Source organism: Marmota monax, unplaced genomic scaffold, assembly GCF_021218885.2.
Source record: "Marmota monax isolate L192 unplaced genomic scaffold, Marmota_monax_Labrador192_F-V1.1 WCK01_AAM20220418_F8-fsc00193, whole genome shotgun sequence".
Taxonomy (NCBI): domain Eukaryota; kingdom Metazoa; phylum Chordata; class Mammalia; order Rodentia; family Sciuridae; genus Marmota; species Marmota monax.
Window position 1 is genome coordinate 4,055,208 of NW_026695203.1, and position 21,191 is coordinate 4,076,398.

Sequence of the window (21,191 nt, forward strand, 5' to 3'; positions counted from 1 at the left end):
CATGGGTGGGGGACCTGGGAGCTTCAGGGAGTCTTTGCATCTTCATCTGGCTTGAAGACTGGTGGGCAGCTGACTGTACAGGTGGCCACCAGGTGAGGTAGGCTAGGAGGTCATGGGCAGCTATAGCACCAGCCCTGGGAGAAGGTGAGGTGAGCATGGTGGATACCAAGACCCAAAGAACAGCCAGAGGGGACCCGTATGTTCTGGGCAGAGTTAAAGAAAACCAGGACCCCACAACAAAGAAGGGGAGGGTGTTAAAGGGGAGAGGCCAGGGCGGTGGGATGGACATGTCGGGCCCTCAAGGAGCTTTCCTGGCCGTGGGCTGGACAGGAGCACCGTGCTAGAAGAACAGTTCCACTTTCCCCTGGTCAAGCAGTGTTCACTGAGCAGGATGGGACCCTACCCTTCTGTTCCTCCATCCAGCTGAGGTAGGATAGAAGGAATAGAGAGAGAAAAGAGACAAAGGGTAAGGAAGAAGAGACTAGCAGTGAATCTAAAAGCCCCAGGCCCATTTTTTCTTCCAGGCTGGTCACTCCTAAATTTCTGAAAAATCCACAAACATTAGAGTTACTGTAAATAAACTCATTTATGAAAATTCTCTCATTTTGATTAAAGTTTTAGAGTACTGTGAGCCCACAGGATGTATTTTCAGATTAGATAAAGCAAAGATGTGCTTTAAGAAACCTGTAATCGAGGCACATTCCAAAGCCTATCTAGACGGAGGAGGTGGTGTCAACCTGAAGACCCTGGAGGGGACCAGAGTTCCCCCAGTGCCCATGATCAGAGAGCTGGGCTCACCAGGCCGACCTCGTGCCCACGTGCCTTCCCAGCGCCCCCTCACAAAGTTGCCTTTAAAAGAAGAGCCCATGGGGCTGAAGCTGTAGTTCAGTGGTGGAGTACTTGCTGGCATGTGCAAGGCCCTGGGTTCAATCCCCAGCACAGGAAAAAAAAAAAAAAGCCAGATACCCTGAAATTGTATCTTGCTTTCAAGATGGCACAGGTTCTGCTCTGAGAATGTGTATCTTCACCCTTTTCACCCTTCCTAGCAAAGCTCTTGCTCTCTTTGCTAAAACCTGATTTGCACTTAAATTTCTTCTATTTGTCAAGACCCTGGAAGGTCCAACTAGAGGTGACTTCTACCTCTGGAGAGACCTGCTTGATCCCCCTTATGGTGACACAGCCACCGGCAAACTATCCATCTCCATCCTCAGCCTCCAGCATGCAGAAGGTATCCAAAGCCATCAGCTGCCACCAGCTTCCCAGCCCTCAGTCTTCACACTGCTGACCTCTACCAACTGCCTCCTTCCAAACTGGATTTTTTGTTCCTGCTTTTCCCTACCCCTCACTGCTCGGGCACAGTGTGGTTCCCTGGTGGGGGATGACCCTTGCCATTCTTGGGGAAGAGGTGTACTTCCTGGTGGATGGGCATGCAGTAAAGGTGTCTGGAGCCAGCCTGTTTCCCTTTTTCCTTTGCCATTTGCAGGTTACAGACTGCTCTGGAAAATCTAACAGGAGTACCAGGATGTGAGAAAGTTGGAAGGCAGCACCCAGTTCCCCCATCTTGAGATACAGCTATAGCCATCCAAGAGCCAAGCTGGTTTGCCAGCAAAGCTGTGATATCAGCAATAACTAGTCTTCCCCCCAAATTCCTCTTTACTTCTCCTCCAGAGCCCCCTAGAGTCCTCATACCTCCTGGAGCAGGAGAGCACATTGTTTTACAGAATGGGACACCAAAGAAGAGGTCCTGGTGGGGTAGGCAAGATTCAGAAAGAAGCAGGGAGGGGTTGGTGTGTGATCAGCAACAATGGGTGAAATCCCCACCCTGGCACCAGTGGAAAAGATACTTTGCCAGGGAGGGCCACGCCCACGTGCCACATGAATAGCTACAATTTCAACTGGGGAAAGGTGGGTGTTCTCAGGACTGGGAGGTGGCAGAGGGAGGCACCTTTTGGGTGCCCACAGGAAGGGGTCAGAGCTTTTTCAGAATTGTTCTTTCCCTCCTGGTACCAGCTGCACTGCTACGGGAGGGTGACACGGCTGTCCCTATCTTCCTTGATGGGGTACTTAGCATGTGTCAAGTACTGTGCTAAGTGCTGGTATTTCTCAAGAGGATAAACGTTCCCAGCCCATAAGTCATCTCTAGGAGAAGAGTTCAGAATTTCCAGAAGGAAATGGGAAGCCCCTGAAGGTTTTTCAACCTGGATGAGAGTGGGTGACCCATGATGTATTTTTTGGAAGATCAAACTGATATCAACAGAGGAGCTAGTTGGAGAAAGGCAAGCAAGACCTGGAGGGGTACGCATGAGGAGCTGAAGGTTTCTAAGATGCTAAGGTCAGGTTTAAAGGTTGCTAAGAAAGAACTTACAGGGGCTGGTGTTGTGGCTCAGCGGTAGGGTGCTTACCTAGCGCGGGTGAAGCACTGGGTTTGATCCTCAGCACCACACAAAAATAAATAAATAAAAATAAAGTCATTGTGTCCACCTACAACTAAAAAAAATATTTTAAAAAGAAAGAACTTACAGAGAGGAAGAGTTGAGATGTTGCAGAGAAGGGGTGATGGAGTGAGACTCTGAAGAAAGTGGAGAGGAGGGAGCAGGAGAGATTGTATTAAATGTGTGGCTAGAATACCTGATTCTGGAAGGGTGTGAAGGAGGCAGGACCCCTCCATCTCAAAAGCACCAGCCTCAGTTATTCAGGGCCCAAGTCAATCATGTGTAACCATGGCGTGGGAACATACGGCTTTATTATATTGTTCTTAATACTTTACACTTGAAATATAACAAAAATATTTTAGTTCAAGTCCAGCTTGTGCAACCTAGCAAGACCCTGCCTCAAAATAAAATCAATCAATAAATAAGGGCTGGAATGTGGCTCAGTGGTAGAGAGCCTCTGGGTTCAATCCCCAGTAGAGGAAGGAAGGAAAGAGAGAAAATGAAAAATCAATGCACAGAATGGGAGAAAATCATATATCCGATCAAGGCCTATAATCCAGAATATGTAAGTATGTTCCATTTCAACAGTGAAAGCCAACAATTCAATTTTTTTCTTAACCATGAATGTGTGTATGATTTAAAGCCTGCATCGCTTCTTGGGATGATGGGATTCCTAAGTCCAGAGCCTGCTGTGTAAGCACCTTCTTCATCCTCTTGGTCCTGAATCTACCTCACTGAAGTTTTGAAGCTCCAGTTCCTGTGTACACCCTCCTGAGCTAGGAGAAGGCCAGAGTCCTCTCAGCCCATTTCCCACCTTCTCTTCTGACCCTTCCTGGATTCCCAGGGCCAGGGCCAGGAGAACCCTTGGGTTCCAGGAAGGCCTGTCCAGCCTGGGCTTTGGGGCCAGTTGGAAGGGTACCTGGAGTACAAGAGGTGGGTATCCACTGCTGCATCCAGTTGCTCCTCACTCCTGCTGCGACAGTGAGCACCCAGAAATCCAGTTCTAAAATGGAAAAGAGCTGGAATAGACGTTTTCCCTAAGATGATATACAAGGGTCCAATGAGCTCATGAAAAATACTCGTCTTTCGCTGTCATAATTACTGCATTTTCCTAAATGCAGTCAAAACCGCTGTGAGATGCCACTTCACGCCCAATGGGATGGGTAATTGTAGGATAGAGCTAATAATAATAAAACAGAAAGCAGGTATTGGCGAGGGTGTGGGAAGACCCCAGCCCTCAGAGTGACTGGCAGGAGACAGTGCAGTTGTGGGGAAGCAGTCTGGCAGCTCCTCACACTCTAAGATGAGGAGCTCCCATATGCCCCTGCAAGTCCACCCAAGAGACAGCATTGTTCATAATAGCCAAAAGATGGAGACAGCCCAAAAGTCCATCTGCAGATGAGTGGACATACAAAATGTGATGTATGTATCCATGCAATGGAGTGCTGTTCATCCCTAAACAGGAATAAGGTGCTGATACAAGCTACCACACACATGGAGCCTGATTTTTTTTTGTCCGTTTGTTTATTGCAATGCTGGGGATCGAATCAGGGCCTCATGCATGTGAGGCAAGCACTCTACCATTGAGCTGCATCACCAGCCTCCCAATAGGTGAAAGCTATCAATCACCAAAGACCACATATTGAATGATTTCATTCATAGAACATATGCAGAACAGGGAATTCTGCAGGGACAGATTTTATTACCCAGTGGTTGCCTAGGGTTAGGGGAAGAGGTTCAAGAGAGTAGGGAGCTGATAGGTAAAGTTTATGGGGTTTGCTTTTTGGGGTGATAAAAGTGTTCTTTACTGGACTGGTGCTGGCTGCACATATCTGTGACTGTCCTGAACATCACTGAACTGTACACTTGACTGAGCAAACCATGCAATGTGTGAACATCTCGATAAAGCTGTTTTTTTTTTTTTTAACACACACATACAATGAGATGCCACCTCAGCTACACTAGGATGGGCGTAATTTTAAAATGTAAAACTGCACACCTTGGCAAGGATGTGGAAGAAATGGAGTGCTTACTTGCTGCTGGAGAGAATTGAAAATATGGAATGGACACTTTGAAAAACTGATGGTTCCTCAAGAAGATGAAAGAGAATTGCCATATGACCCAGCAATTCTACTCATAGATATAGAATTGAAAACAGGTGTTTAAACAAAAACTTGAACATGAATGTTCATAGTAGCTCTATTCACAATAGCAAACAAACTAAAAAAGGAAGCAACCCACAGATGAATAAACAAAAATGTGCTATATTCATACGATGGAATATTATTCAGCTATAAAAGAAACAAAGCCCTGGTCCATGTACAACACAGATGAACCTACAAGACACTACTAAGTGGAAGAAGCCAAACACAACAGGACAAATACTCTGTAATTCCATTTATATGAAATATCCAGAATGGACAAATCCAGGCAGCAGATCAATGGTTGCTAGAAGAGGAGGTACTGGGTAGTGGAGAGAGAATGTGTAATGCGCCCTGGTTTCCTTTTGGAGGGAAGTAGCTGGATGACGTCATGACTGCTTAATACCCCTGAATTGCACACACCGAGGCTGCAATGGTAAACTTAACTGCATATTTTAACACTCACACAAACTTGTGCTGTTTTTTAAAGGCTTTATTAACCCTCAATTATTACTGCTATTTTTAGCACTTAGGGAATGATCATCAGAATACTAGAATTATTAATGTTTGGAGACTCTAATGCTTGGCACCCCGCATATGAATGTGTCCCAGAAAGTGAGTGACAATGGTGTCCAGAGGAGGCTGGGTCAGTCCTAGGTGTCAAAAAAGCCCTGCAAACTCAGAGCAAGACCCTGAGCCAGGACTGGTCCCCCGCTCAGGTCTGGCCTGCTCCTTATGGCCCCCATTCCCAGGACAGCATTCTCTCAGTCTGGCTCCAAGGGGTCATTGTCCATTTCCAGTCGGGTTCAAAATCAAAAAGGAGCCAGCATTAGGAAACCCAACTGCTTTCTTGTGCTAAAAAAATCCCCTTTGTACTGGCCACTGCTGGCCACCACTCCAGCCGCCAGCCCTGGAAGCCAGGCAGCAGTCCCCTCGGGCAAGAGCGCTGCTGCTGGACGCTGGCCCTGGGCACAGGGGGAGGTGCAGAGTCTGGACATGCATGGGGTTCTCTGCGGTCACCCCACATCCGGAATGTTGGGCCTTTCCTGGGTCTCTGACCAGGGCTGTGTTTCCTAAGAGCATGTCTGTTCTGTGGAGAGAAGGCCAGCTGGTAAACACCCCACCCCACCCCCACTTTATCTCCCTCCAGCCTTTTCCTGGAAGCTTCAGAGCAGTGTCAGAGGCTGAGGAGACCTAGGGCTGCAGTTTTGAAACAGCTTTCGGCAGTCACTGACTTTGACTTCCAATCTGGCCCAAATGACAAGGTAACAAGGACCATTCACCCTCCCTCCTCCTGTCTGAACAAAAACAGAAAACACAGAGGGCGGTGGATGATAGCAGTCTCTGGGAGACCGGAAAAGGAGGCTGAGCCCACCACTGGCCCAGCCTGCTGCCTTCCAAGAGTGTCCAGACCACAGAATGGGAAGGGGACCCGGATGGGGCCTGGAGACTCCTGAGCTGAGGAAACAGCAGTGACCGGGAGGGTAAAGTGGCTAGAGTCGGTGGGACAGGAAAGAGAGGAGGAACCCTGGAGGGTCCCTCCCCAGGACTGGGCTGAACCCTTCAGGGCATGTGTATGAGACAGGATAGGAGGGAACTACCCCACACCCACAGAGGGCCCAGAGTAGTGCAGACAGGTGCAGAAAATGGTCATTCTGTGTGTTTTAAAGGTTACGTAGGAGCGGAGGGACATAGAGTGCGTGCTGAGCTTGTGCAGGGCCCTGGGTCTGATCCCCAGCACCCCCTCCCCAGAGAAAGGTTATGGAGAAGGATGGACCATATCAAAGGGCCCCAAACTGAACTTCTAGAGATGAAAGCAATGTCTCAAATTAAACAACACTGGATGGATTGATAGCAGATTATGAAGAAAATATTAGTAAACTGAAAGGCACAGCAGTAGCTTTCTGAGACCAAAAAAAAAAAAAAAAAAAAAAACCAGAAAGAAAAAAAAGTGTTGAAAAAACGAGAAAAGAAGACGAGTGATTCAGAACAACTGAATGGGGGGGTGCAGGGGGGAGTCCTGGAAGAGATAATGGATGAAAAGTTGACAAATTTTAAGAAAATCATAAATCTATAGATCCAGGAAACCCACTGAATCCCAAGCATAAAAAAAAAGAAAAACATGAATGACCACAGCTGGATCAAGGGTAGACAATGGAATAGCTGTGGATCTTTAAAATTTGAATTTGTAACTGATCATTTCCACAAAGAAAGGCCTACTGACTCCACTGGGGAATTGGGCCAAACATGTAAGGAAGAAATAATAGATTCTTTTTTTTTTAATATGTGTGTGTGGGTGGGGAGGGATTCTGGGGATTGTAGTTTTATCACTGTGCTATAGCCCAAATCCTCTGTATTTTTTTTTTTTTTTTGAGACAGGGCCTCACTAAAGTGCTGAGTCTGGCCTTGAACTTTCCTCCTCCTGCCTCAGCCTCCGAATCCATAGGTTTACAGTCATGCACCACCCAGCTAATACAGATTCTTCACAAATTGTACCAGAAAATTGAAGAGGAGGGAAGACTTTTCGGTGCATTGGGTGAGGAGAGTATAACCCTGATACCAAAATAGAATACAAATTACACACCTATATCCATCATGAATGCAGATGCAAAAATTCTAAACAAAACTTTAGCAATCAAGTTCAACAATGTAAAAAAACAATAAAATATTGTGATCAAGTGAGGTATCAATCCCAAGGATTGAAGATAATTCAAAACTCAGTCAAGGTATGACATAAAGATAAATGTATGGACCAATTGAAAAGTCAGACAGCCCAAAGATAAACCTGTCCATCTATGGTAAATTCATTCACCAGAGATGAAGAGAGAAAAGGGTAAACTTTGTAAAAGACGGTTCAGAAATAACTGGTCAGCCACATGCAAAAGAATACATTTACACTTGTACCTTATACCACACACAAAATTTAACACATAAATCAGACCTGAATGTAAGAGCTAAACTATAACACTCTTAGAAGAGAATATAGAAGTAAGTTTTCATGCTTTAGATTTGGCAATGATTTCCTAGATTTAATTAATACTCAAAGCATAAACAAACAAAAAATTGGTTTCATGAAAACAAAAAGCTCTTGTGCTTCAAAGTACACTAGAAACAAAGTGAAAAATCAACCCACAGAGTGGGAGAAATTATTTGCAAATCGTACGTGTGATAAAGGCTTACTCCCGTCCACGTCCCGCACGTGTTGGGAATGGAGGTCCCCTTGGTGGAATGGCTGGCTGAGAAATAAAAGGTAGGAAACATAGAACAGCGAAGAAACCACAGGACAGGAAATGTTTTCAGAAAGTGGGGGTGGGGGATGGGCTATCCCATCATGGAGCCCGCACTTGCTTTATTTATACCAGGGAGCATCCAAGGCCTTCCATAAAAGGTGGGCTGTCCAGTTCCCAATGGATACACCCATCTTCGGAGCTACTACAAGGATCTTCCTAGTAGAGTGGAGATAAAGGTCATGTGCCTTGGGCAATCGATTGTGTGGGAGAGCCACGGACTGTTCCCAAGTTTAAACCTAAAATCTCCCTGGCCGCCAGGGAGATTTTAGGTTTAACTTTGGGAACTATCAAGTATTTCATGGTGCCTTCCCACAGCTTACTATTCAGAATATATTTTTTTAAAATTCTTATAGTTCGACCATAAAAAGACAGCTCAATATAAAAATTGACAAAGGATTTAATTAGAAATTTCTCCCAGTGAAATACACAAGTAATGGATGAGCAGATGAAAAGGTGCTCCACGTCCCTATGCATCAGGGACCACAGGAAGAGAGATCCCTAGGCACCTGTCAGAATGGCCCCCAAAATAGACCTGACTGCCTGCAACTTCTTGTTGGCATGAACATGGAGCAACTGGAGTGTTCACGTCTGGCAAGAATATAAAATGGTATGGCAGCTTTGGAGAGCAGGTTGGCGGTCTCCTGATGGACACCACCCCTGACTCCCTCATCCTCCCTGCCCAGAATGAAGTGACCATGCACAAACTCTGTCGCGCTGATCCCCACAGCAGTGTCATCCCCAGTAGCCACGATGAGAACAGTTCACACGTTTCATAGGTGAGTAGGTAGATGAAGGGCAGAACGTCCACAGGAAGGGGTGGCCCCAGCAAGGAGCGGGGCCAGGTGTTGTCACACACAGTAACACAGGTGGATCCCAACAGCATTGCGCTGAGTGAAAGAAGCCAGATGAGAAGCTGATCCCCACGGACGGCCTCCCATCAGTGGTTGCTTGGGATAAGGGGAGGGGACAAGGAGTCGTAGGGGACAGAATGACAAAGGAGCAAGGGGGAACCCATGGGCCAATGGCAGGTGTACTATCTTGCTTGTGATGATGGTTTTACAAGTGTGAGCACGTGCCAGATGTATTCCAGTGGTGCCCAGGCAAAGATCTCAGGCGTCCTGCACCAGCTCATCCCTCTTCTTGCAAGGGGCTTCCCTTGTCACAGGATATAGGAAGGCTTCCTGGTTAGAGGGAGCGTGTGTGTGTGTGTGTGTGTGTGTGTGTGTGTCTGCACGCATGCATGTGAGAGGATGAACTGTGAATGTGCATGCATGTGTGCAAGAATGCACTTGTGTGGGGGTATGAAGTGTGGACGTGTGCATGTGTGACAGTGTTTTTGTGAATGTGTGCATGAGAGGAGCCCTGTGTGGGGTCTTGTGTGCGGGAGGAGGAGGGCACAGGAGGAGGAGGGCCAGCAGGAGCCCTGTCTGCAGCATCTGTTTTTCCTCATTCCAGAACCCTTCTAGCTGCTCACAAAACGACGCGTTGGCTTGTCCTCCGTGTGGGTCCTGAAGCCAAGCTGAATGAGAACTGGGGTTGTCAATCCTACGGAGGGCATTTTTGGTGAATTTATACCTCTACAAAAGCCAGGAAAGCCATGTCACTGTCCCCACACCTGCCTTTATCCAGCTGGGGGCAGGAAGTGGATATTGTTCAGGACTCTCTGGTCACAGCAGAAGAAATTGGAGTGTAATGAGCTTAAGCAACAAAAGGAGATTTACAGCCCCATGACCGGGGGCACATACCTGTGACCCCAGACACTCAGGATGCTGAGGCAGGAGGAGTGCAAGTTCAAGGTCAGCCTTGACAACTTAGCTGGACTGTCGGGGCGCCCTGAACAGGAGCTGAGCATGCCCCCTAGCCTTGAGTGATGGGGTGTTGAACTGGCATCGCACGCAGTGCAAAGCAAGTGGGCCTCACCGTCACTGGGCAAGGACGTGCAGCTCTGGGTCTGGACGTCACCCTGTGGGACTGGGCGTCACCCCCCTGTTTGTTGTAACACAATCCCTTGCCTGATTGGGGTGGAATATTCTACTGAATGTCTTCCCCCTAATAAAAACAGGGCTTTGGGGTGCGCTTGCTCTCTTGCCTCCCTTGCTCCTCTTGCCCTCCGGAGCGGGAGCTGACCCCTGAGGTCGCAGAGTCTCAGAGCCGTCCCTGACCCCTGAAAAAGGTATTTTGTGTCTGTGTGATCTTTTTGTTGCGGAGTGACCCTGAATCCGTCACCCGCGCAGGACACGGGCGACAGTGAACCCTGTGTCAGAAGGGCTGGGGTCACAGCTCAGTGCACGTGCAGGCCCCTGTACCAACATAGGGAGGAGGGGATTTATTTACTGGGTGGTGCTGGGGAGGGAACCCCGGGCCCCACACATGCGAGGCAAGAGCTCTGCCAGCGAGATACACCCCCTGCCAAAAAAGGGGGCTTACTAGAAGGAACCAAGGGAAGGCAGGGGAGGGTGTTCAGATTGGAAGGATAAGCTAGGGAACGGCCAGGGACCTTGACACCAGAGCTGGTGGCATTGTCCCTGGGTGCTGCCGTGGCTGGCTTGGCTCTGCCCTTCCTTCCCCCTGCTCTTCCCACCAATTTTCTGCCTTGGGTCTAACTTGGCTGGGAACAGAACCCTGTCACTGCAGCCCAGGGAGAACCACAGCAGTTTTGCCGAGGAATCCAACAAGTCATCCAGAGCTGTCCCCCTCTGAGCCGGCTAGCTCACACACAGTGCCGGTTCACCAGGGTCACAGATCCAGAGAAGCCCCTGCTTCACCTTGGAGCCACACCAAGTGGAGTGACCTAAACCTTCTTTCCTGAGAGGCCCAAGTCCTTGGTGGCCCTGCCCGTGTTCGGGTGCTGGGACTCCCTTTGCCCTGGTTGCTGGAGCCATGTGGCCTTCATGGTGGTAATGATGCTTATTGAACCCAGGTACCTTAGACCCTGTGCTCACAAGAACTTCTGCAGAGGTCCTGGGGCATCTGGTAACTCTCCCAGGATCACGAAGCAAGCGGAGAGGGTGGATGTCCCCTGAAGTTAGGTCCCTGCCTGTGAGTCACCACCGGGCAGCAGCAGCAGCAGCGGCATTTGGGAGGTCAGGGTAGATGCCGGGCCAACTCTCCACACCCTCCCAGCCTGTGCCTCCTCAGACCATCCTCACAGCAGCCCCCCGTGTCCCAGATCCCATACAAGTTCCCGTGTTTTTCAGTTTGTATTGACCTGAGGAAATGACCAAAGGTCTGAGGTTTAAACGCCGCCGGGAAGAGGTCGCAGGATGCACACATGGTGTGTGTGCAGGCGCAGCAGGGTCTTCCTGCAGGGGCCAGGCTGTGAACCGGCCCAGGCCGGGGACCCACCTGCTCAGCCAGTGCCCCTCAGCCAGGCCTCTCGGACCTTCCCGCATCTACAACAGACATTAGCGAATGGGTGGCCGAGGCCCACTCCTGCCCCACCCGCGATGCCTGTGGCAGGGGCTCCCCGTCACCCTCTCCTGCTGGCTCTGGGACCCCACTGGCTTGGCAGCAGCCAGGGTCCCTTTAATATGTGAGCTTCCGTCCCCTGTCAACCCTGTTGGGGGGGTCTCAGGGCCCTCTTGGGGGCAGGCGGTGTGGACACATGCTGCAGATGTCCCCACAGCCTGAGAACCGTTCCTCTGTGACGCCAAGGGTTCCGTCCTGCTGGGTCACTGTAGTGCCCTCACGGCTGCGTCAGCCTGCCCGGCAAATGTGCCCCAAGCCAGCACTCGGAAGGAAGCGTTGTCCCCCAGTGTCCAAGGCCTGCCAGGCACAGTGGTGCGCACCTGCCACCCCAGGGACACGGGAGGGCGAGGCAGCAGGATCCCGAGTTCCAGGCACCTGCACGGTCGCGCGCTGGCCTAGCACCAGCGAGACCCTGGGTTCCACCCCACACAGAAAAAACCCTCTGCCCGAACCACGTCCTGCTCCTCCCTGGTCGGCCAGGCCCCCTCGGAATCCGTTCCCAAGGCGCTCTTCTGCCTTTGGCCTGTTTGTCACCAAACTCCTGCGCTCCCTGGGGGCTCCTGTCCTGCATTTCTACCCCTAGTCCAAGCTGTCCAGCTGAAATCCCCTCACCCGGGGATGAGGCCCCTGCACAGGGCCAGTTCACTCTCCCCTCCACAGAGGACGTCTTGGGGTGCTTCAGAGGGCTTCAGAGGACTCTTGACGTCTCTGAGTCTTCCATATCCGCCCACCTGCCCCCACTCGGGCCGTCAGGGGCCTCTTTCTCTTTGTATCAGTGCTTTAATTTCACACGGAAGCTCTGGGTAGTCTGTGGATACAACTGGTGTTTTCACTTGGCGGCCGGCAGAACGTGCCTCCCAACTCTCTCCAGTAAGATTTAGGCCCTGACACAGAAAGGCCTTGAGTTCGCTGAACACCTGAGACAAGCTTCATAAGGTTTATTTATTTATTTATTTTTTTAATATCGGAGAATTGAACCCAGGGGTGCTTAACTATTGAGCCACATCCCCAGCCCTTTCTTGTATTTTATTTAAAGACTGGGTCTCGATGAGCTGCTAGGCTGGCCTCAAACTTTCGATCCTCCGGCCTCAGCCTCCCTGCACTCCCTTTCCAGGGCTGCCCCATGGACCTGTGGTTAAACACAGCAACCGGCCATCTCACGGTTCTGGAGGCTGTGAGTCCTTGAGGAGTCCCGAGGAGGGCTGATTCCCTCTGAGGCTGGGAAGGATCTGCCCCAGGCTGCTGTCTGGCTTCTGGTGGTTGCTGGCAATCTGGCATGCCCTGGTTGGGGGAAGTGTCACCAATCTTAACCTTTGTCTTTTTTTGGGGGTGGGGGTACTAGGGATTGAACTCAGGGGCACTTGACCACTGAGCCACATCCCCAGCCCTATTTTGTATTGTATTTAGAGACAGAGTCTCACTGAGTTGCTTAGGGCCTTGCTTTTGTTGAGGCTGGATTTGAACTCTTGATCCTCCTGCCTCAGCCTCCTGAGCCACTGGGATTACACAGCCACAGCTTAGCCTTTGCCTTGACGTGGTGCCCTCCCTGTTGCAACCCGAGTCCAAACGTCCCCCATGTGTAAGGCCACCAGTCAGACAGATAAGGCCCAGCTACTGCAGTGTGGTCTTGCTGCACACTGAGGCGTGTCCTGGTTCTAACCTCAGCGTGGCTGTTCTTGGAGATAAATGAGGTTAAATGAGCTCGAAGATTGGCGAACTGGCTTTTTAAAGAAGATCTCTCTTTCTCTCTCCCTCTTTCTCCCTCTCCCTCTCCCTGTCCCTCTCTCCCTCCCTCTCTCTCTCTCCCCCCTCTCTCTCCCTCTCCCTCCCCCCTCCCCCTCTCTCTCTCTCTCCCTCTCCCTCCCTCTCCTCTCCCTCTCCCCCTCCCTCCCTCCCTCCCTCCCTTTCTCTCCCCCCTCTCCCTCTCCCTCTCTCTCCCTCCCTCCCTCCCTCTCTCCCCCTCTCTCTCTCCCTCTCTCCCCCCTCTCTCTCCCTCTCCCTCCCTCCCTCTCTTTCTCTCCCCCCTCTCTCTCCCCCCTCTCTCTCCCTCTCTCCCCCCTCTCTCCCTCTCTCCCCCCCTCTCTCCCTCTCCCTCCCTCTCTCCCTCTCTTTCTCTCCCCCCTCTCTCTCTCCCTCTCCCTCCCCCCTCTCTCCCTCCCTCTCCCTCTCCCTCCCTCTCCTCTCCCTCTCCCCCTCCCTCCTTCCCTCCCTCCCTCTCTCCCTTTCTCTCCCTCTCCCTCTCCCTCTCTCTCCCTCCCTCCCTCTCTCCCTCCCTCTCTCTCCCCCCCTCTCCCTCTCCCTCCCTCTCTCCCTCTCTTTCTCTCCCCACTCTCTCCCTCCCTCCCTCCCTCTCTCTCTCCCCCCTCTCTCTCTCCTTCCCTCCCTCTCCCTCTCTCCCTCTCCCTCCCTCTCCCTCCCTCCCTCTCTCTCTCTCCCTCTCCTTCCCTCTCCCTTCCTCTCCCCCCCCTCCCTCCCTCCCTCCCTCCCTCTCTCCCTCTCTCTCTCTCTCCCTCTCCTTCCCTCCCTCTCCCTCCCTCCCTCCCTCCCTCCCTCCCTCTCTCCCTCTCTCTCTCTCTCTCCCCCCCTTTCTCCCCCCCCCTCTTTCTCTCTCTCTGCCATGGAAGGACACAATGAGAAAGCTGGGAGGAGGCCCTCCCTGAAGGGTCACCAGCAGGGCCTTGCCCTTCCTGGAGATGTGGGATGCCGTGTGTCTGGCCAGTGTGGCAGTCTGTGCTGACCAAGCAGACCTCGTCCTAACCTAGCTAAGCACATTGCAGTGACCCCGGTGAAGTCCCAGGGGTCATTCCCTGAGGCTAGGGGTTCTGGGGAGACAAGGCTGTGCTGCCCAGCAGGGAGGGGGATGGCCTCCGGGCCCTCCCAGCCCCAGGGCTCAGCTTCCTTTTGGCTGAGGACCTGTGGCTGCAGGTAGACCAGACCTGGCCTCCCCTCCTCCCCACCCAGCTCCGCAGCAGCCACACACCACAGCCTCCCCTTGTGGGAACCCGGCAAGTTTTTCTTCCTGGGGGGCCCAAATGTGGCTCCTAGTGCCGCTGTTTACAGCCTCCGTGTCCCACAGGATTCTCTTCCAAAGAACGCGGGCTGGCCCTGACAGAGTCTGGGAGGGGCGTGTGCAGGAGTCGGGGAACCTGTGGTCACAGTTACTTTCCACAGAAAATTGAAGGACTCAGTGATCTGTAAGTAGTTTTATTGGGAGCAAATTAGGTTGTGATGGTGCTGGGGAGCGGAGGGCCAACGAAGCACTGCACACCAGGGTGATGTGACCAACGTCACAAGGTCACCCAGGAGCCACTAGGGCACTGCAGCCCTGCAGGGAGGTGAGCCCCGCGGGTCAGTGGACTGCAGTGCACCCGGCAGCAGGAAGACATGCTGCAGGAACCATCTACCTGAGGCTGTGGTTTTGCTTTTTGTTGTTTTGGTTATTCTGTTGATAGTTAGGAACACTCTTAGTTGTAGGGAACCATGTCTGTAACTTGACAAGAAGGTGGCCATGTGACACTGTTTTAGCAGCTTAGAGCCTGCGTCTCCCCAACTCTTTTTGCAGTAGTCTCAGGATCACAAGAAGGCTGCTTGCTCCTGGCATCACACCTTCATTCAACGCAGGAAGACAAAGGGGGAGGCTTCTGGTGAAGAAAGTGAAGGCTTTTCCCAGAGTCCTTTTGACAAAGGACTTTTATCTTATTGGCTAGAGCTGTGTCTCATGGCCTGGGAGGGAGGGAGGGAAGAGAGCTGTTAGCTTTCTAGACCTTTCTGTGAAGGTGTGCAAGGGTGAGCTCCTGGAAGTGGAATAGCAGTCACTGAGCAGCCCACATCTCCTTAAATGCTCGTGTGTTTCACTGTGAGGCGGGCTTGTGTTTTTCATACTGGAGAATTGTGATCCACTGAGGAGTTGTGAAATCAACTTAGTTGGTGTCTGACCAGCATTATGTTAAAATAAAATAGAAAATACCCATGTTCAACTCAATAGCAGAGATAAGGCTCATTTCATGACACAGCTGTGCCCGTTTTATAGGCCCTGGCCCTCACGTGAGTCTCAGTCAGAAAGCTCTGGAAGCCCTGGTTGTAGGGCCAGCTTGAGGCAGATGGCCTGGGGAACTCGGCCTCTTTTACCATGTATGGTATGAATCTGGTCAAATAACCTTTAAAGTCTATTCTTCAGTTATAAAAGAGGAAAATGATACATTTACCTTATTCTATGTAAAAACAGGGCCTAAAACTCGCACAGTGAATGTGTTGCTGTGTTAAGTATTTGCTGAGAGCTAACTACTGTCAGGCCCCACTTCAAACACCCAGTTAGATTCACTTAAAATTAGCTAAGGGAGGCAGATCCTGTAATCCAGCTAGGTGGGAGGCTGAGGCAGGAGAATCACTAGTTGAAGGCCAGCCTGGGCAACTTAGCAAGAACTCATCTGAGAATAAAAAAATTAAAAGGGCTGGCGAGTAGTTCAGTGGTAAGAGCACCCCTGGGTTCAATGCCCAGTAACCCCAAATTAGCTGAATATTCATATGTAAATGAATTGTTAGAACGTTCTCCCTCACAAAAATTTTACTTTAGCTTAATACCACTGGCTGGCCCTACAGGGTATCATCAGCAAAAATGCCAGAGAACTTGCTGTTTTCTTTGGAGGACGGGTGATGTCGAGAATGTGGCTCGTGGTCATCAACACGGGCGTGGCGGGCCCACGGGAGAAGTTCACCTCCGACCTAAGCCCCAAGGACTGCTGTGCGTCTCCTGGAGAACGAGTTTCTTTTCTCTTTTGGACTCGGCGGGTCATCAAGTTGATTCCTTCCTGTGTCCCGTGGCCTGGGTGGGGACTTCCTCCCACAGAGAGCAGGGCTGTGTAATGGGGGAGGTCATGGCCGCTAGCCTGGTCCTGGTCTCACCTGTTATTCTACTCGCTTCTTTAAACTCCCCGCGGTCCCAAAGAGCTCCCCACAGACTGATTCTCATACTGTGTTTTGTGAGTGAGATAAGCGTCCTGCCCGATCTTGGGGTCCAGCACCCCATGATGGGTAAAGCTGCTGGGCGCCCCTTCTGGGCTTAGAGGCCCACTGCCCGCTTCAGCAACAAGCAGCCCCCCTGGACGGGCAGACCCATCCCTACTGCCCCGCTGGTCTCTGTCCACGTGGCTCAGGAACTCCAGGACCCAGGGTTAAGCTGGGCACACTGTGAGCGGGAACCCGCCCTGCTCCCTGTGCCTGGCACCCCGGCAGCCTCTCTCAGCCCCAGGATCCCCTGGTGTAAGGCAAAGGGCACAGGAGACCACCCCCAGCCCACGGCAAAGGACCTGTACCAGTTGGCGGGAAGTTGGGCCAGGTGAGGTGAGTGGAGAGGGTACTCCTGCCCGCTTCCCTGACCTGCTTTGACCCTCAGCCAGAAAGTCCCACATGATCCCATACCCTGTCCCGCCGTCCCTCCCCACCCAGGGAATGCAGGCCTGGTCCCAGGCCAAGCTCGCGTCAGAAAGGGTCACCACCACCGTCGGCCAGCCTGCCCACACGCTGCCACCCCCCCCCCAGACAGGGCTGCCAACGCACCCATCTGCTCGAGTGGTGTCCCCACCCCCGCGCACACAGACCAGGCCAAGGAGGGGCTGCAGCTGGCTTCCGCAGGGTCGTTGTGAACCACAGACTGCCAAGGAAGCAGGCCTCACGGCGGCGGGAAGCTCAACGCCTGTTCACAGAACCACTCACTGGCATTCCTCCCACGTCACCAGCGGTGGAGGACGGCCAGAGACAGGGAACCCTAGGTGTCCCCTCCTTGCAGGTGGAGCTGCTGCTTCCTGGGCAGTCCCACGCAGAGGCCTGCACTGGATGCCTGGTGCGGGGGGTTGCCGACCCATAAGGTAAGAGAAGCCAGAGAAAGGCAGGTATGGGGCAGGTGTGGGCAGATAGGAACTTCAGGTCCCCAGGACCCGGGAACAGCCCAAGCCCTTCAGCAGAGGACTCAGACTTTTGTACTGGGCAAAACCCACCGAGCATACAATCCAGTCTGCACCTCCCTGGAGCGCACAGCTTGGTGGCACTCGGTACATTCCCTGAAACTCCAGAGCTTGGTTCAACTTTTTTTTTTCCCCCAGGGCTGGTGACAGAACCCAGGGCCTTGGCCTGCTAGGAAAGTGCTCTGCCACCGAGTGACCCCCAGCCCTGGAGCTCAGTCCTAAAGCCTGGCTCATTGAGCGGATCTTGGTTGAAAATCTGTTCAGGCTTCTCAAGGGGACGAGAGATGGAGGTGCAGCCCTGCTCAGAAGTGTCCCCCCAGCAGGGTAGGGGGCAGAGCCCAGAAGCCACCAGCCAAGAATGCACTGGCCGTCAGAGATGGGCAGGGGGGCACCTGGAGTCCCAGGAGGGACGGGGCAAACAAAGACTTCTAGACCAGTGCCCCCCCCCCCCCACCCCGCCACAGAGGGCGCTTCAGAGTCCTCCCTGTGGTGACGGGGCCTGATGAGCAGGTGCCTGTGCTGCAGGCAGCCTTTGGAGCACCAGGCTCTCGGCTGCTCTTAAAAGCCCAGCTCTCCAAACTGCAGAGTGGAGGCAGAAATATGTGACCATGTGTGGCTGCGAGCAGCTCTGACTGGGTCCTCACTCCCTGGACAGACTGCAGATCAAGGCCCTGGGGTGGGAACCTTGTTTTCCCTCTTTCTGACAAAAAGCAGATCTGCTGACAGATTAGGAAGCAGGGGGCTGGGGTGAGGGGAAGGTCACCCAGAAGCACCAAGCACTAAATCACCCGCTAATGAGGTGCTGGTGTTCCTGGGAGCCACAGGAGGACTCGCTCTGGCCCTGGACTGGCTGGTGGGCTGCGGTTCTCATGAGACTACCAGGAACTCCTGGGGGTGGATACTCTCCCACTGTGGGCCCGAGGGCAGGAGGCAAGGACTGCAGCTTGCCCAAGGTCACACATCCTAGGGAAGTGCCCTGTCAGAGAGCCTCCTCCTGCTCTAACCCCGCTCCCACCCAGGAGGCCATAATGCTCCGGGCTCCAGAAATATTCGAGTCCAACTGCTAGGAACACAGGTTTTATTCAAAGTCACTTTGAAGGAAGGTGCAACAAAACTTAATTGCTTCCAAAGTTCCATCTCTGAAAATCAGCAGAAACTTTAAAGGACTAGGGGCCACCAAGGGACAAAAGAGAGGAAGGCACCCCTGCGGACGGAGCCAGCCTCCACCTCCGCGCCCACCTTCTTGGCCCCTGTCAGGAATTTCAGATGGGAGGACCCCAACTCAGCCTGTCTCAGTGCTTCCCCCAACACCATGTCACTGCTACCAACAACCAATCCTCATGTGGCACCGGCTCCAGGGTCACACGCTTGACTTTTAAAGGTGTATAACAGCTGGTAGGACAGACATGATGGCACGCATTTCACAGAGCAGGAACTGAGGCTGCAGAGGCTTTGGGTTCGACCCAAGTTCATGCCAAATAGACCTATACATACAAATGTGCAGTGTGGAGCAAAGTCAAACCTGGGTTGGAGTCCTGCCTGCTGGGTGACCTTGGGCCAGTTCTTAACCTGTCTGGGTCTAGCACTCCTGGTTGGGACAGCAGTGCTAAGTGTTATAATCTTGGGGTTACTGTACATGTGGATTCCACTGACGGCAGAGCCTGGCATGAAGTTAGTTCTCAGTAGGTTTCTGTTAACATCTATTAGCATTGTCATCACCACCAGCAGGAAAGACCTGTGAGATCCTAAAGCACAGGCCAGCTGGACACTGCTGACCTTGGAGGTTGAGGGGTAGCAGGTGGACAGTTGCAGGACAGACCAGATGTGCAGGCAGGGACAGGGCCTGGCCTCCAGGAGGCCTCGATGACAGATGTGCCCACATGGAGACAGGCCAGCTGGGCTCACACAGAAAGCCCTACTCCGTGAACAAACTGGCAGAGAAATGAAAGCCTCAGGCATTAAGTAAACACTCTTCCCAGGTGAGCAACAGTGAGGGGAGATTTTATTGCCGATTGGTTCCAGGCTCGGAGCTTGGAGGTGGCTGGCTCGTTGATAGTTTTATGGTGGTTTCTCAAGTTCTTGATTTGAGCCTCGGTACCTTGGAAACTAGGATTGTTGTAGGGACAGTTGAGAGAAGGCACCAAAGACAGCAGGAAACAGTTTTATTGGGCTGCAGCCAGGTTCAGAGGGCACAGCTTTTGCTGTAATCAATCAATCCCCTGAACCCCGAGTTCAGGGAGTTTCAGAATTTTATACCCAGCATGTAAGAGGAGGGGCTCAGAAGTTCACTGTCTGCAGAAGTTCACATAAAAGCAGCTTTTTCTCTCACTGTTCTGGGCAAGTTAACCCTTCAAGGACCTGAGAGGGGGAGAGCTTCTTCTCCCCTCCTCTCCTCCCCCTGCCAGCTGTTACCATGGAGCCCAGTTGGTAACTTCTCTATCCTAGAAATGCAGACATCTCTGTGAAGCTCAGCTCAAGGCCAGAGGCCTGTTTGCACATTTCTACAAACTACTATACTGGATACGTTTGTGAGAAACTAGTAAGGGGGTGTCCAGCACCTGGAGTGCTGGCATCTTCCCGGCCAGTGGCCAAGTAAAATAGGAAGTTTATCTACAGTGAACTCTTTGGCAGAGACTCTTTTGCTGACAGTCCTAAAATCAGCCAATGGTGAGGATTTCTGGAGAAGCCCAGGTAAGAGGAGGGGGTGCCACTACAGGACAAGGGAACCCTCCTCACTGGATGGCCATCCTCTTCTCCACTGTCAGCCCCTGTGGAAAACAGCCCCTGAGATCCAGGATCCCAGGTTTCCCACCCTCAGCTCTGGGTTCCATTCATTAGCAACTCCCCATTCCAAGCCTCTGTTTGTCTGTCTGTTTATCTTTACAGTACTGAGGACTGAACCCAGAGCCTCACACATGCTATCAGGTGTTCTACCACCCAGTCATCCTTAGCTCTCCAAGCCTTTGACTTGTCTCAGTTTCAAACATTCAATATTCAATATGAATTCAGGGCTGGAGTGTAGCTCGGTGGTAGAGCACTTGCCTAGCACCCTGGGTCCAATTGCCAGTACTGAGGAAGGAAGGAAGGAAGGAAGGAAAGACTAATTAAAATATTTTCTAAGGGGGGATCACAAGTCAAGTGGCCAGCCTGGGAGTGGTGCTTACCATTTGGACCCCCTTTACCTATTTAAAAATCTCCAGCAAAATGTGTGGTAAAAACCAGGTGCCGTGGTGCACACCTGTAATCCCAGAGGCTCAGGAGGCTGAGGTAACAGGATCAAAAGTCCAAGGCCAGCCTCAGCAACTTAGTGAGGCCCTAAGAAACTTAGCAAGATCCTGACTCAAAATGAAAAATAAAAAGAGCTGAGGACGTGGCTCAATGGCGAAGTGCTCCTGGGTTCAATCTCCAGTGCAGAACAAGACAAGAAGATATGAGGAGTGAGGGCCAGGCTTGTGGCCAGTGAGGAGCCAGCTGATGGCAGAGGCCCCTGGGTCAAGTGTGGGGTTTGGAAAGGTGGGCCAGGAGCCTGACCCACAGTGGGAACACTGTAGGCCACCTGAGCCTTCACCCAGCGGGCCTTAGCTGGTTCTGGCTGGCGCAGGCATCTCTGGGTTCCCCATCCTCAGGGACTCAGCGCTCCAGGTCCTCAGAAGCCCCAGAGGGTCCCGGGTCCTTCCTCTCCTGGAACAGACTAAGATTCCTCTGGAGGAGGTTGTCTCCACTTGCAGTTTCCATTCAGGATTGGGGCAGGGTTTGGAGCAGGAGCAGGAGTTACCTGGGCTACCCCCAGTGTCTAGCAAGTTCCCCTCCAGGGACTGTCCTCTCACTGGGCATGACGGGTGGAGTTAGGGGCATTGACCCTCTTCCCAGAAATTCCACTGCCTGGGCCCAGGTGTCTCC